Here is a 14693-nt window from a genome sequence, read left to right on the forward strand (position 1 = left end):
TTGGAAGTCACATTCTAAGAAAACAGTATGGAGTTTGCCTGGTTGGTGAGGACCTTGGGGTGAACCACGATCCCTCTTGGTCCATGGCAGTGCCTGGCTGCCCCACCTGAGCTCGGCACTCAGCACTAGAGAGGGTCTTACAGGAGAAGGAGGGGGGCAGGTGGGCAAGTCATCTCCATTCCTGACTCAGAACCTCCTTCTGGGGTGCACAGACCCAGAGGGTCTCCAGGAGCATATCTGGGCACTGATGTGCAGGAATCTACCTGGGCTGCAAAGGGCCTCCTGGCCACCTGCCCAGTACCCCCCCATCTTCAGCTTGCTCAGCCCCAGTGCTGAGAGGCTCACCACCCTCAGATGCTGCTGAAGAAACACTTTGAGGTGAAATGGGCCTTCCTGCAGCCTCCCCCTCAGTCTGGACCACAGGATCTGTTAAGTACAGTCAGCCCTCCGTATCCACCGTTCTCCATCTGCAGATTCAACCAACTCCAGATGGAAAGGCCTGCGATGATTGTGTCTGTACTGAACATGTACAGACTTTTTTTCTAAACATTAAACCCTAAACAATATTATTTACATAGCATTTACATTTTTTAGGTATTATAAGTAATCTAGAGATGATTTAAAGTATATGGAAAGATGTGCGTAGATTATACACAAATACTACGCCATTTTATATAAGGGACTTACATTCACGGATTTTGGTAGCCACAGGGGTCCTGGAACCAATCTCCCCAGGCTACCAAGGGAGGACTGTACTTACAGTTTGGGGTGGATGTTGCTGGAGAGCAGGAAGGACAGAGAGCAGAGGCCCTGTGAGTGGCAGGGGACCTGGCTGGGGTCCTAACTCTGTCCTCCACTGAGCCTCAGTCTCCCCATCTGTGTCCTGAGGAGCTGGGCTCCTGGGGCTCCAGTGCTCCCTCCTTGCCTGGCAGAGAAGGGGGCAGGGGAAGAGAAGAGAGAGGAGGATGGGGAAGGAGAGGGAGAGAAGGAGAGGAGAGTGACAGGCAAAGCCCAGCCTGTGTGGGAGCAGGTAGGGGGGCAACTGCTAGACTCAGAGCAGGAGAGGCTGGGGAGGGCCTGGGGCATCATCTGGCTTGGGGGATGCCGCAGACAGAGGCCTGAAGTGGGGGCATTAGACACCAAATCAGGCTGGACCTGGAACCTTCAGAGAGGCTCACTGGTTGAAAGGAGGACACTTGGCTGCCCTGGGTGGGGGAGGGAGGATGTGGTGGGGGCGGGGGGCAGGGCCCGGGCTGGGTCGGATCAAAGCCAGTTTACAGGACAGCTCAGGCCCAGATCCCACGCTGTCCTGCCCACAGCCTTGGTCTTCCCCCTCCCCCTGCCGCAGATAGCTCCGTGCCTGCCCCCTACCCTGTGCAACAGCACCCTCACTTGGGGCCCAGCTGAAAACATTACCCCTCCCAGCTCCCCTACTCCACAAAAATCCTGCCTCTTTAGAGAGCTTCTTGGGCCTGTGTCCTGGAAGCACCTGATAACTACAGTGAGAATGGCAGAGCTGGACTGATGCCCTTCCTGAGTTTTAGGTGAGGAGCTTCTTAATCCATAGGAATGACCCTTAGAAGAGCACTTTAATAAACTGCTTGGCCAAGGGTGGGGCCCTGTGAGGATCTTTACAGTTTTCATGAAAACAAAGCATCTGAAGTTTAACCGTGGAGAGAAGGGCAGCCCAGGACCCAGCGCCTACTCCTCTGCATTGGAGGTCTCAGCCCAATTCCACAGCACCCAGGCTGGTCCACAGGCCGCCCCTCGCCCCTGATGCCCACCCCTAGGGCCAGCCTCCTGAGGGAGGTTCCTGTTTGCCCTGCTGATTCCAGACTGAGCAAGGTTGACAACACCTGCCCCTCCAGCCTGGTGTGGGGGGGTCTTCCCAGCTCCCATCAGGCATCTCCTCCCCTTTGTGGTCAGGACAAGAGAGCCCACACCTCCCAGAGAGCCCGAGACCAAGGCCTGGAATCATCCCTTCTGCTAACCTGAGGATGCATCCTGCAGGCCAATCCTGCACCATCCTGCTGAGACAGGCCACTCCTCCTGTCACCCTGCCTGGCCTCCCAGGATGACCACAGGGGCATATTTCTGTTGGGGTCACCTATGTCTGGGCTAGGGGGTCTCTCAGTCCTCCCTGGGGGCCCTGGGACTCCACCCTCTGCTGACCTGAAGCCACACTCCTCACCTCCTGAAGCCCCCCACCCAGAGGCAGAAGTCAGGAAACGCCTCCTCCGGTCATCCTGCTCTGGGGCCACAGGATCCCTCTCTGTCCTGGGCTCCAGGGTCCCTAGGTCCTCCCTCAGCGTCTCCCCTTGACTCCAGCAGGACCTAGGCCTGCCCCCCACCCCCAACCCCCTCAGGCACTGCTTCTCTGAGGAGTCCCCAGGCTCTCTCAGACCCGGCCCGGGGCAGGGGCGTGTTTCTGCCGGGTCCCCTCTGTCCTCCCTCAGGCTCCTCAGCTTGAGCGCTGGTATCCTCCCTCTGTGGAGTCGAGGCCCTCACAGCCCTGAGACCCCTGGGGGAAGTCGGTGGAGGTCACCTCAGGACACTAAGCCCGAGGATGCCCGGGGATGCCCACGGCTGACGGTGGGGCCGCGGGGGAATCCCTGGGGGCCCCTGCTCTCCCTCTGCTCCTCCTTCTGCTCCTCTCCTTGACCCCCAGCAGGGCCCGGCCCCGCCTCTGCCCCAGTCCGCTCCCCCCACCCCCAGGCCCTCCCCAGCAGCTTCCTCCGAGGAGGTGGGGCAGGGGTTCAGACCTGGACCCACGGGGCCCGGACTCCCTCCCTCTGCCGCCCCGAATCCGGTCTCCCACAGCCAGGCCCTCGCCTCCCTCAGACCTCGGAGGGGGAAGGCAGAGGACGTCACATCCGGACACCATGGCCAGGGGGCTCCCAGGGCTGCCGCGGGGCAGAGAAGGCGTCTGGGGTCCCTCGGCCCGCCTCTGCTGCTCACCTTGCCTCCACCGGCCCGGGTCCCGCCCTCTGCCTGCTGAGGCTCTGAGCCCTGGTTGGCTGAGGGGCGGCGGGGCGCTCCCCCAGAACGCGCCGGAGGGGCGCAGGGGCTTCGGTGCGGGGCTGCGTTCCGGGGCCGGGGAGCCCTCCCGCCTTTCTCGGGAGGGGTTCGTCCACCCTGCCGAGAAGGGCTGCCGTCCCAGCGGAGGTGCTGGATGGGCGCTGCGGCGCTCAGGCCCGTGCGGGAGGTCAGAGAAGCTGCTCCCCTTCCCGTAGGGTCTCTGCACCAGCAGCCACTTCGGGGACCGCTTCTTTTCAGGATTTCATTTGTCCTGAGGAGGCTGAGCAGCTGCAGGGACTTTGAGAAGGTCCTATGGGTTTATGGTGACTTCGGAGTGCTCGGTAGAGTGTAGGGATTTTCACATTTTAATCCTCCTTCCTAGTAAGAAATACATTGTACATCCCTGCCCGCTGCGGGTGTCCTGTATCTGTCTCTATAACATATTTGTGGCTTATGTGTGCTTATAGACACGTATGTGTCCATACCACGTGAATACGCACATGAACACATATATGCACGTATATTTCTATTATGTCTTTATAGGTATATATAGACTGTGTATATATTTATTTACGAAAGAATACCTTCTCTTTCTCTATGTGATTCGCTCTGATACTCGCTGTTCTGTTTCTTGTCTCTTCTTTATATTCTATTAAAATGAGAATCGTTTGAAAGACCAGTCCTCAACAACAGAAAAAAAAAAAAAAAAGATGAGAGGCCAAGGCTGCCCATCTACAGCCTCTGAGCCTTGCTGGTCCCTCACAGGGATGGGCCTTCCCCAGCTGCTCCTCACTGTGGCTGCATCTGAGTACAACTACCACCACAGCATTTGTTGAAAAGTGTCACACACACCCCTGCAGATCCCCCCGCCACCCCCTAGACTGAGTCCTGCAGGCCGGGCCATGGGCAGGGCTGGCACCTGCTGGCTGGGGAGAATGAGAGGTACTGCCCGCACCTCAGGGATGTCACTGAAGTCTGCGGACGTGGGTCAGGAGAGTAGATAGAGCCCGGGCCCCGAGGGTGCACACAATGCACAGCACCCTGGAAATTGCAGCAGAACTTTCTGAGAACGAGAAGGTCCTGAAAAAGCTTCAACAACAAAACTCAAAATATAGAAGACAGAGGAAGCAGGTATGGATTGTGATTCTTGTATGCCCTGGCCATGTGAAATTGCTTCCTCTTTTTTTAATTTTTCAAAATCAAGTTCAATCTGCTTTGAGCCCCTGATTACCAGGTGGGAAATTCCGTGTCCTGAGTCATTTTACTTTCACCCTAAGAGGCCTTAGAAGGTCTAGAACATCAGAGAGGAGCCCTGTGGTCTTCAGTCTCCTCCAGTCACTGCACGCAGGCTCATTGACTGAACCCCCAGGGCAGGCATCTCAGCTTCCTGCAAAGCTTGGGCACAAGGACTTCATGCAGACATGTCCCTCAAGGTTTACCTCATCCTCAGGGCACTGCCAGGAGCAGGACATTGTCCCTACTGCTAGCAGAGCCGCAGCCCCCATCTCCCCAGTGTGGAGGAAGCTCTCTCAACCTCTTTCTTTGCCTGCTTCCACCACGCCCTCCCTAACTCCTCACTCCTTCCCTCTTCCTCTTTGGGGCAACATCCCATCATCCCACAGTGTGCCACAGTTCACAGAAGCCACTTCGGATCTGGCCCTTGGGGTGGAGAAGCATAATACCTCCTGGGAGGTGGGGGAAGACAAAGACCCAGTGGGGAACACTGATAATGAGGGTGATGAGAGCTAACTTCTTGAACACTTAGCCATGTGCCAGGCCCTGCCCTAAATTCCATACAAATATTAGCCCATTTAATCTTCACAATGACCCTATAGGGAGGCACTGTTATGCCTGTTTTGCAGATGGGGAAGCTGAGGCTTGGAGAGGTCATGTGATTTGCCCCCGGTTCCCTCAGCTAGTAAATGAGAGAGCCGGGATTCAAAGGCAGGCACATTTCTGGTGATGGGGTGTGGCTTCCACCAGATCCTCAAAGGCATCTGAGACCAGACAAAAAGCCACTTTGCCTGTGCTTTGAAGCACGGCCAGAGCACTGTTCAGACCTTCATCTCCTTCCCCTGCAGCTCCCTAGAATCTTGATTCCTGGAAACAGCAGCTCAAAAATTGACCGGGGGAGGAGAAGCATGATTCCCCCTAGAAGTAGTGTAATTTATGCTCAGGTTGTTGTCTATGGGCGGGGGAAGGTAGGGGCAAATTAAACTAGACAAACCATCAACTAGTCCAGTCAAGAAAAATAATAATACAAAACATGAGTTTAGAAAGGGAATGTTAACACAGCCATGGAGATGACTTTTGAAATTTAAGAGAATAGTCCATACAACTCCATGCTTATAAATTGGAGTGTTTCAACATTAAATAATAATATTTAGGAATATATTTGTAAATTCCAAAATTGACTCAATGAGTGAAAGACCAATAATCACAGAAGAAATGTTGACATCTCTAAAAAAGACACGAGATGTAGAGAGTTTTAACACGAATTCTTCCAAACTGGAAGAACAGGTCATTTCTACATTATTTAGACTCCTGTGGAGCATGAGGAGGCAATGATGGATTGATTTTATGAAGCTAACATAATCCTGACATCCAAATCTGACAAAGATAGCCATCCCACCCACCCTCTTCACGATGACAACCACAGACCAACTTTACTCTTGGCAATGGATACAAAGGCCTGGATAGGGGGCCAGCAAATGGAATCCTGTGTTACTGTGTTGTCTAATGCAGTCATTGCCCACAATTATCCCACACCCAGTGTTTGCTGTGCTTCCTTGCATCCCTGATCTGTGCTGGGACAAAACTGGAACCCGTATCTGGACCCAGGCAATATGGACCCAACATTCACTTTGTATGATCCTAAGTGCTCTTCTCAGGAAGCAGGGAGAGTAAAATGAGGCAGGTGCACAAAGCTTGCAAAAATACAAAGGCTACAGCTTGAATTGCTGCTGCTTGCTGGAAACTGTGGTCAGTTGGAATACCCCATGAGGCTGATAATTTGTCATTTCTTTTCCTTTTTGAGAAGTTCTTACATGTTTGTTTGTTTTTAAATAAGTTCCATTCTCTGCTTTCTCCCTGCTGCCTTGGGTAACATCTGGATGAATAATGAGGTCCTGATGGAATTCCCTCGTTGCTCTATCAATACGCAGACCCCCAAAATGCTGGGGGACAGTGCCTGCAGCAAGCTGAGCAACCGGATCTAGGGGCCAGGATACTTCATCCAGCTGGCAGTGCACCCACACCAGATGAGGGAGGGGGGGACTTCACCTCTGGGGACCCAGAAGCCTGGGAGCTTCTCAGCCAGGAAACTGGCCGTCACTGCCCCTGGAGGCCAGCAGAGGGTGCAGAACTCTATTCCCAGGATATGCGACATCAAAGGCCACTTCATTTCTGATTCACAACTATTGTCTCTTTCAGTTTTTAAATATAATTCAGGTATTCTAAGGAGTAATTTGCATGCAGTGAAATTCACCCATTTTAGGTGTACAGTTTGATGAGTTTTGACAAGTAGGTACAGTCGTCGAAACCCCCCACAATCAAGATGTAAAGTAGTTCTATCTCCCTTAAAAGTTCTCTCATCCCTCTTTGCAATCAATTTTCTACCCCAACCCCAACCACTGGCAACAACTAACCCACTTTCTGTCCCTATAGTTTTACCTTTTCCAGAATCTTATATAAGTGGAATCATACAATACGTGCCTTTTGTATCTGCCTTCTTTCATTTAACATAATGTTTTTGAAATTCATCCATGTTGTTGTGTGTATCAATAGTTTGTTCCTTTTCATTGCTGAGTAGCATTCCGTTGTGTGGACCACAATTTTTTTTTCATTTACCAGAAAATGAATATTTGGATCGTTTCCAGGTTGGGGCCATTGTGAAGAGAACTACTGTAAACATTCACATATAGGCCTTTGAGTGGACATACATTGTCATTTTTCTTGGGAAAATACCTAGGAATGAGTTCACTAAGTCATGTGATAAGTGTATGTTTAACTGTACAAGAAACTGCCAAACTGTTTCCCAAAGTAGCTGTTCCTCCACAAAGTGGCTGTTGCCAACACTTCACATTGGCTTTTTTTAAGCCATTCTAGTAGGCATGTAGTGGTATTTAATTGCGGTTTTAATTTTCATTTCCTTAATGACTAATAATGTTAAGCATCTCTTCATGTACATATTTTCCATTATCTCATTTTTGATGAAGTTTCTGTTCAAATCCTTTGCCTGTTTTTAATTGGCTTGTCTGTCTTACTGAGTTGGAAGAGCTCTTTATCTATTCTGGATACAAGTCCTTTATCAGTTTTGTGTTTTGCAAATATTTTCTCCCATCTGTGGTTTGCATTTTCATTTTCTTGCTAGTATCTTTGGAAAAGCATAAGTTTTTAATTTTGGTGACAGGCAGTATAATCATGTTTTTTCTTTTCTGGATCGTACTGTTTGTCCTCTCTAAGAAATCTCTACCTAAACAAGGTCACAAAGATATTCTTCTATATTTTCTAATATAAATATGTGATACTATAATTTTCCTCTAAACCCTGCTTTAAATTGTGTCCCACAAATTTTGATATGTGGTGTTTTTATTTTCATTTAATTAAAATATTTCTAATTACTCTCACTGTTTCTTCTTTAACTCAAGAGTTATTTAAAAGTGTGTGTTTAACTTCTAAAATTTGCTCTTTTCCAGATATCTTCTGCTTATTGATTTATAGTTTAATTTTATTATGGTAAGAAAACATACTGTATTATTTTAATTATTTTTAATTTGTTGAGGTTTGTTTTATGGCTCAGACTATGGTCTGTCTTGGTGCTGTTGCATGTGCTCAAAACGAATGTGTATTCTGCTCTTGTTGGGTGGAGTGTCCTATAAATGTCAGTTGGGTTAAGCTGGTGAACACTGTTATTCAAGTTATCCAGATCCAGCCTGATTTTCCATCTACTCGCTCATTATATGAAGTATCAACAGAGAAGTGGATCTGTCTATTTCTCCATTCAGTTCTATCAGTTGTAATTGTATGTATCCTGAGGGTCTGTTCTCCAGTGCATACACATTGAGGTTGTTTTTCCTCTTGATGAACTTGACCTCTTTATTTTTACGTATTGTCCCTCCTTATCCTGGAAATAGTCTCTCTTCCAAACTCTGTTTCTACTCAGTCTCATGTTAATATAGACACTTGAGCTCTCTTTGGATCAGTGTTTGCATGGCATGTCTTTCTTTCATTCTTTTACTTTTAACATATCTACGTCTTTATATTTATAGTGGGTTTCTTGTAGACAGCCTTGTGTTCCAGAGGGTTTTTCTGGCTGTTCCACCTTCAGCCTTCAGAGGTCCCCGCCCGCCTACACCACAGAGGTCCCTCTGCGTGCTCTTGCTCTCCCCCTAGTGGTAGACTGCTGTTACTGTTTCTCGGTTCTCCTGGCCTGTGCACCTGGAAATCAGAGAGAGTGGCCCTCGGCAGTGTTCCTGACCACGCCTTGTATCTCTGGTGTATCTTAGGAGAGCTTTTCCTGCCCCTCCCACAGGGTCAAGCAGCGGCGTTGACTTTTATCCTTACCGCAGATGCAGTGGATCTTGGTTTCTGCCTCTCCGCCAGACGCAGTGGATCAGACTCTGCTGCACACCCCCCCCCCCCCCGCCCCGCCCCGCCTCGCCCCGCCTCACAGTTTTGTTTGAGAGAACCTCCCCGAGAAGCAGGTGAGGTTGTGTGCCCGCCCTCCAGCTGCAGATAATCGCGTTTTGCATGTTTGTGCCACGGCGGGGGGCGGGGAGGGGCCTCCCCCCTCTTCCGCCTGGGACAGAAAGGGGAACAAACTCTCTCCCCCCCTACTTGCTCTCCCAAGGCAACAGCTGTCCTGTCTTTCCTCACAGGCCCTTGTCACTCTTTGGAATTCAGTTCTCTTGGTTGCCTACTACGACCTCAAGCTCTCTGATGGATTTTAAAAATTATAGTTTTGCAGATTATCTGGCTTTTTCTTGTTGGAATGAGAGTGACATTCTCCTGTGGCCTTCTGCCTCCTGAGAGGAAGCGGAACTCTTCTTTTTCACTTTTAATACATGCGAATAGAGGCCGGGCCTAGCAGAGCAGTTAAATTCAGCGCTCTGCTTCACCACCCAGGGTTTCACAGGTTAGAATCCTGGGCACGGACATGGCACCGCTCATCCGGCCGTGCTGAGGCGGTGTCCCACATGGCACAACTAGATGGACCCACAATTAAAAATACGCAACTATGTACTGGGGGACTTTGGGGAGAAAAAGGAAAAATAAAATCTTAAAAAAAAAAAATTTCATGTGAATAATCAAAGCGGTTTCCAGGCAAAGGAGTTTCCAGGCACTGAGTGCCCTGTGAGTCATGCCGAAGGCCTTCTAAGGCGGTGGTGGTGGCTTACACTCTCTCACGGGTTTTCTCATTTTCCCATAGTTTAGGTTGTGTTTGCTGTCACTGTAGCTGCCATTTGCTGAGCCCTACTCGGCCCCAGCACTATTCTAAGTGTACAAGCTCGTTTCAAATCATCCCTGACTCCTCTCTCCTCTCTCACAACCATGTCCAATCTGTCAGGTGATCCTTCGGCTCTGTCTTCAAAATATAACCCATTCCATTTAGAACTAAAAATGGACTTACCAAGGGCCCAGCAATTGTCCTTATCCCAGAGGAAGGAAGGCTTATTTTTATGGAGGAACTTGTCCACCGTGTTCATAGCAGCTGGATTTGTAACAGCCCAAATCTGGAAATTACTCAGATGTCCTTCAAAAGATGGCTGGCTAAACACATTGTGGTCCATCCATCCTGGAGAATACTACTTGGCAATAAAAATGAATGAACTGTTGATACGAGCAATAACTTGAATGAGTTTCCAGGGTATTATGCTGAGTGAAAATGTCAGCCCCAAAAGGATACAAACGGCATGATTCCACTTATAGAGCAATTGTGAGTGACATCATTATACAGATAGAGTATAGATTAGTGGCTGTCAGAGGTTAGGAATAGGAGGGGAGGGGTGTGGCTATGAAGGGGTGACATGAGGGATGTCTTGGTGATGGTATAGTCAAGCATCTTGATTGTTGTGGTAGTTACTCCTGGCTACACATGTGACAAAAGTGCGTAGAGCTACACACAAACATACACAAATGGTTGCACGTATAACTGGTGAAATCTAAGTAAGCCATGTGGGTCGTGCAAATGTCAATTTCTTGGTTTTGGTATTGTGGTGTGGTTATACGAGATGTTGGGGAGTGGCTGGGGGAGGGGTACTTGGGACTTCTCTGCATTTCTTTGCAACCTCCTGCGAATCTATAATTATTTCAGAATAAAAAGTTTAAAATACATATAACCAGAATCCAACCCCTTCTAATCACCTGCCCTGCTACCAGCCTGGTCCCAGACACTGTCATCTCTTGCCTGGATTATTGCAATGACCTCTTAATGGGTCTTCCTGCTTTTACATGAGGTCTGTTCTCAACAGAGCAGCTTTTAAAATGTAAGGCAGGGGCCGGCCCAGTGGTGCAGCGGTTAAGTTCGCATGTTCTGCTTCTCAGCGGTTCTGGGTTCGCCAGTTTGGATCCCGGGTGCAGACATGGCACCGCTTGGCAAAAGCCATGCTGTGGTAGGCGTCCCACATGTAAAGTAGAGGAAGATGGGCACGGATGTGAGCTCAGGGCCAGTCTTCCTCAGCAAAAAGAGGAGGATTGGCAGTAGTTAGTTCAGGGCTAATCTTCCTCAAAAAAAAAAAAAGTAAGGCAGTTTCTGTCATTTGTGGAAGTAAGTGAAGACCAACCAAATGAGAAAAGCAAAGGCGATTTATTCAGAGCTTGGGACAGCAAGGGAGTCAGCCCCCACCCCGCCCTGCCACTTGTATTTTGGCAGAGACTCAAAGGCAGACAGAGGCACGGGAAAGCTTTATGGTGGGAAAAGGCAGGGCTGTGGGTGACCAGAGGCTGGTGGCCTAGGGAAGATGGAGGTGGGCTGACCAGAAGTGGGCATCCTGTGTGATTGATTAGGGCACATTTTTGGCTTTCTCTGCTTGGTCCTAAGTTGGAAGCAGGGAAAAAAATTAGGGAACCTGTCAGTTATTAATTGAGTCCTGACCTTTTGGGGCCAATTGTTCCAGAAGTTATTGTTCAGCTTCCTGGATTGTCACTAGAGACAGCAGGCTGGCTTCCTGGGTCTGTCGTTGGAGAGAGGGCATTGGTTTCCTGGGCAGAAGGCTGCAGGGTGCGAGTCAGAGTTCTGTTTCTATATGTGGTCTGGCCATTATCTGTGTATACTCACGCTCCTCCACTAGAACTCTCTAGTGATGCACAGAGAGTCCTCACGATGGCCTACAAGGACCAACAGGAACTGGGCCCATTTTCTCCTCTCACTTCATCTCCTCCCAACTCTCCCCCACTCTCCACTCCAGCCACACTGGCCTCCTTGCTGTTCTAGAACATGCCAGACTCTCTCCCGAGGCACTAACATACTATATGACTTCCTTTTTTTTTTTTTTGAGCAAGATTAGCCCTGAGCTAACATCTGCTGCCAATCCTCCTCTTTTTGCTGAGGAAGATTGGCCCTGAGCTGACAGCTGTGCCCATCTTCCTCTATTTTATATGTAGGATGCCTGCTGGAGCATGGCTTGATAAGTGGTGCTTCGGTCCGTGCCCAGGATCCGAACCAGTGAACCGCCGGCTGCCACTGAAGCAGAGCAAACAGACTTAACCACTGTGCCAGCAGGTCAGCCTCTGACTTCCTTATATATAATACTTATTGTTCATGTCTAGCTCTCCCAACTTGCATGTAAGTTCCACAAGGATGGGGTCTCAACCGGTTTGTTCACGGCTGTCCCAGCACCTGGGACCTTGCCATGTCCATCACACAGTGAGTGCCTAGTACGATTTTTCTGAATGAATGAGTGAATGACTATGCACCTGTGTGTTATTTAATAACATCTACTACTTTTTACTGGGTGCTTAGAGTTCACTGGGTACTGTGCTAAGTACTTTCATATATTATCCTATTTTTTTTCATTATAGCTCTCCTATGGGTTAGTTATCAGGGCCACTTCTTTTTGAGGTAAGGTAGTCCCAAGGGACACTGCCAGCATCTTTGAGCTTCTCAGGGACCTACGTAAATGTTTAAAACCTGAGAAAATTCCTGGCTCCAAAATGTCAACTACAGAATAGCCCAAATTATAAATGTTTAATCAAATGTCTACAAAATGTCATCAATTGTTAATTTCTGTTATTAATTCTGTGCCAACATCTGTAATTATGAAATGTAATTTCACAAGGAATTCATTACATTTGGAAATAATTTGTAGGTTAGGTTTTCTTTAAACTCTGTGAGCACTTCAAGAATACAAATGAATGCCCAGGGAATGCTGAGAACTCACAGATAATTCTACGGTAAACGAATTACTTTTAGCTGAATAATTCCCAAGGCAAACTTACAAAAAGCACTTCACCTTATTTTACCGTAATGTGTTATATTTAATGTAGGATTTCTGTGCATTTTAATAATTGAGGAGGAACCTCCAAAAGTAAGAGCACCTCATCCTAGGAAGGTCTTAAAATGGCCTTTGATATAACTGGCTCCATTTTACAGATTTAGTCCCATAATCTGCAGTTTCCTGGTCACACCAGTCAACCCTCCCAATTTCTCCTGGCCAATTCCTAGCCCCCGTCACTGCAAAGTCCACCCTGGGCCTGGGTACACACAGGGGTGTGTGTGTGTGTGTACGTTTATGGGAATGGTCAGACAAGGTGAACGCTTCCCAGGACTGGGCTCAGGCTCTGGTTCCACTCTCCACTAAGCTCCAGTGCCCACTAGGACCCTTCTAGCCCTTGAAAGCGCCATCTGGAACGAGAAAACCAGCTATCCTCCAAATCGCCACAAGGTGGTGCCACAAGCTCATGACTGGGCTTCTGTGGGCTCCCTCCAGCGAGACAGGAGACCCAGACCAGGGAGCCAAGGCGCCCTTGGAGGCCCCTGGGTGCCCTCCCCAGGCTTCTCCTCCTCAGGGGTGACTCTGGCCCCACCAGGGCGACCTGCATGGCTTTGTTTTCACCACTGTGGCAGGCACCGCGGTTTGACCCCTACTCCTTCCCTCTGTCCCTATCTCCCTGTGGTTTGTCTCCCTTGTTTGCCTTCCAGCCTGCTGCTCCCTCTCCCTCATCCTCTGTCTCTGTCTCTGTCTCTCTCCATCTCTCTCCCTCTGTCTCTGTCTCTGTCTCTCCTCTCTCCCAATTCCCATCTCTTTCTCTCTCTTTCTCCCCTCTGTCTGTCTCTTTCTACCTCCATCTTCCTCAACAAATCTGATACTCCTTCATCTTATGCCTCAAGTTAATTTTAAAAACCAGTTGCTGGTGTTACATGGCAGACATTGTGCCAGGCTCTGGAATTTCGATGAAAGCAGTTGGAGTCCTAGTGCAGTGGATCACCTCCCAGCAGAGGACTGTGGTAGGCAAGTCCCTTTTATCCTCAGCCTCCTCCCCTCCCTTCCCCTCCCTTTCCCCTCTCCTCCCCTCTTCTCTCCATTCCTCTCTCTCCGGGCTGAGAGGCAGAATCTGGGGCAGTAAAGATGGGGGACTGCACCCATACAGTGGAGAAAGCCATGAAATATTCTGGAAATCCAAGTCTTAAAAAGCAATAATCAATTGAACAACATCAACAAAACTACACTGAGATGCAATTTCTCACTTATTAGACTGTCAAAAAATCCAAAAGTTTAATAACAACACACTGTGTTGGCACGGCTATGAGGAAAAACACACTCTCAATCACTAACAATGGAAGTGTAAATGGAATGACCCCCAAACAGGGCAATATTTATTAAATTACAAATGCTTTGACCTAGCAATTTCCCTTCTAGGATTTTATTCTACAGATAAACTCAACCACAGGTGAAACAGCATATGTTAAAAGTTATTACTGCAACATTGTTTGCAATAGCAAAACACACAAAAAAATCTAAATGTCCATCAACGCAAGACAGGTTAAATCAATTATGATACATCCATACACTGGAATCCTGTGTAACTACAAAGCCGAATGGGGAAGGTCTGTGTGCTACCGTGGAAAGATCCTGAAGGGACAATGTTAAGTGAACGAAGCAACACTGTATAAGCTATGTCGCCATTTGTATTTAAAAAATGTCCAGAAAATGTATATTTGGGTTTTCTTGTATACGTATTAAAAAAAACTTCTGGAAGAATAACCAAGAAAATAATACCAGGGATACTGGTTTGGAGAAAGGTGGGGAAATATGTGGAGTCAGGAGGATGTGGGACAATTTTCATAATATGCCTTTTTAATCTTTAAAAATCTTTGAACCATGTGACTATATTAGCTATTCAAAATTTACCTACTTAAAAAATAGCACCGTGGCCGGCCCTGTGGCCAAGGGGTTAAGTTCGTGTGCTCTGTTCGGCGGCCCAGGGTTTCAGCGGTTGGAATCCTGGGCGCGGACGTGGCATTGCTCATCAAGCCATGCTGAGGCAGCGCCCCACATGCCACAACTAGAAGGACCCACAACTAAAAATACAGAACTATGTACCAGGGGGCTTTGGGAGAAAAAGGGAAAATAAAATCTTTTTTAAAAAAGCATCAAAATAATGTATTATATATTAATATGTCCTCATAGCATAATATAACCATTTTAATTATCATCATTCATCAGGTTATCTTG

The sequence above is a fragment of the Equus quagga genome, chromosome 2, assembly GCF_021613505.1.
Source record: "Equus quagga isolate Etosha38 chromosome 2, UCLA_HA_Equagga_1.0, whole genome shotgun sequence".
NCBI lineage: Eukaryota > Metazoa > Chordata > Mammalia > Perissodactyla > Equidae > Equus > Equus quagga.